Source organism: Malania oleifera, chromosome 10 (assembly GCF_029873635.1).
Source record: "Malania oleifera isolate guangnan ecotype guangnan chromosome 10, ASM2987363v1, whole genome shotgun sequence".
Taxonomy (NCBI): Eukaryota; Viridiplantae; Streptophyta; class Magnoliopsida; order Santalales; family Ximeniaceae; genus Malania; species Malania oleifera.
The window spans coordinates 28,761,843-28,764,622 of NC_080426.1; the positions used below are offsets into that span (position 1 = coordinate 28,761,843).

The window sequence follows — 2,780 nt, forward strand, 5'->3', positions numbered from 1 at the left end:
GATGATCCCCTTTTCCGTTATTCCTTCCAAAATGCAATGTCGTCAACTGCCTCCTTCTGCTTCCTGTTCCCATTCCCTTTTCTTTTATTATTTAAATATCATTTTAAATTCAGGTCGTTACAGATATGATATCTACCGCTTGTTGAATTTGCATATAACAACAGTTACCAGGCGAGCATAGAGACGACACCTTATGAGGCTTTGTATGGTTGTCGGTGTTGATCTCCGTTGTACTGGGATTAGGTAGGTGAGCGGCAGATACTAGGTCCAGAAATGGTTCAGCAGACCTCTGCAAAGGTCGCATTGATCAGGGAAAGAATTAAAGCAGCTCAAAGTCGACAGAAGAGTTATGCTGATACTCGTCGACGAGGGTTGGAATTTGAAGTGGGAGATATGGTATTCTTGAGAATCGCTTCGATGAAAGGGGTGATGAGATTCGGGAAGAAAGGGAAGCTAAGTCCTCGGTATGTCGGGCCTTTTGAAATCCTTGAAAGGATAGGTTCGGTGACTTATCGAGTGGCTTTACCTCTAGCATTATCCAGAGTTCATGATGTATTTCATGTGTCTGTACTGAGGAAGTACGTACCAGATCCATCGCACGTACTGAGTTACGAACCTCTAGAGATCAGTGATACCTTATTGTATGAGGAAGTACTAGTGCAGATATTAGATCGGAAAGTACAGTAGTTACGGACTAAGGAAATACCTCTCGTGAAGGTATTATGGCATAACCATACAGTAGAAGAAGCTTCATGGGAATTAGAATCTGAGATACGCCAGAAGCACCCACAGTTATTCGATAGTACATGAATATGTAGTAGATAGTATATATTAAATGGTAAAGTCCTTGGGAGAGTTTTGTTTATGTAAGTAATCTTCCGATGTTTCTTTTGTATAATCACGGTATTCCTCTGCCATATGTGAGGGTATGAAATGAATTTAGGCCAAAGTCACTTTGTAGGTGACAGTCGACTCTTTTGTAAGCGAAATTATTAGAAAAGATTATGTTAGCCATTAGTAGTAAATTTCGAGGACGAAATTCTTATAAGGAGGGGAGATTGTAGAGACCCAAACTTGTATAAGTAGGATTCGTTGACGAAGGATCACATTCGTCGATGAATTCCTTCAGAGCCTCGTCGACGAGAGAATGCCGAGGAGTTTTGAGAGGTTCTCGGGAGATACTCGTCAACGAAATTCAAGGCCTCTTCGACGATTTGTGTGGTGGATTCGTCGACGAAGATGCCGCCTTGTCGACGAATTAGACCGGGTCAAAGGTGCTATAAATATCCCATTTGAGTTGCTTAGGAGCTAAGATTCACCCAAAAGCTCTCTCTCTCTCTCTCTCTCTCTCTCTCTCTCTCTCTCTCTCTCTCTCTCTCTCTCTCTCTCTCCTTAAGCTGCAAATCTCTCTCTCTCTCTCTCTCCTCTCTCTAGGATTCTTCACCGTTCATCATCCGTTTCCAAAAATGGAGGGTATTGCGTGGATCAAAAGAGAAAACTCTATAATTTTAGCGGATTGGATCGTCGTTTTGGAGATTTTTGGGTTTTCCTCAAAAATCGAGGTAGGGATTTGATCTTAGTTTTGATTGGATATTTGGATAGCAGTAGAAAATATAGTAAGGTTATGTTCTGTGATTTTAGGTTTTCGGGATCCCGGGTTGTCGATTTGGACCATGTTCGTACGAACTTTCATTTCGAGTATAAGGTAAGGGGAATTTGATTACAACAGCATTTTTAGAAAACTAAATTGCTAAAAAGCTAGTTTATATTTATATGTATGATTTAACTGCTTATTTGCTAAATCCTACCAAGTAGAAATGTCGGTTTTACAATTTTACGATTTTTGGTAAAAACGAGGATTTTGGCGTATGATCTCCAAACCTTACGAAAATCACTTATTTACATTTATACTGTAATAGGAGATGCTTGAATCCTTTACATTTCCTTTTAAATGATGTTTTACTGGATTTCTATCATTTAGCAGCTTTTTGAATTTAACTGGTGTGATATATGTTGAAATGAAAATGTATGAATTTTCTATACTATTGATATAGATATGAGAATGAAGTTCCAATTTGTTATACTGAGAATGTGAAAAACTGAGGTCGGTGATACACCGAGCTGAATCAGTAAGCAAAGAGGGATAAACTGAGTGGAAAGGCAACGGTTTGAACCCAATATGATTATTTGAATTTGTGAAAAATACTGGAATTGCACAGGTTACTGTTTTGCTATAAATTGTATATATGATACGGAACCACAGCTTGTGACCAAAAGATGTTGAAATAAACTTCAGTAAAAGGGGTTGAAAAATACTCCAATTCGGAGGTTGAAATAAACTCCTAGGGTTAGGTACCGATGCTGGCAGTACAGTGCAACCATACATGAGAAATCAGTATGGGTACGTTAGATGGTCGACCTACGAGGAGTTAGTAAGCTGCTGGTAAAAATAAACCAGGGGGCGGTCGAATCATAAAAGATGCTCGGCTTTTGTCTGCATGAACATGACACTATCAGAGGCAATCAGTGCACAACCCCTTCCATGGGGTAAATAGGCAAACTGTCATACCAAGTTGGAGTTGTTCTAATATTCATATGTATGATTTAAATACTGATGTGCAGATAAATGTTATGTGACACAGTATTATAAACAAATGTTTTGAATGCATGTGTTTTTATTAAAATATGGATGTATGCAGTCACACACTGTTGTAACTCCTTCTTCCTTACTGAGAGGTTGTAAAAACCCAAAAATATATATATATATATATATATATATA

At 38.5% G+C, this 2,780-nt stretch overlaps 1 pseudogene; it reads left to right on the top strand.

Annotated features, from left to right (window-relative positions):
• The first annotated feature begins 333 nt into the window (after positions 1–333).
• LOC131166477 (uncharacterized) lies at positions 334–810 on the top strand (annotated as a pseudogene).
• Positions 811–2,780: the final 1,970 nt, after the last annotated feature.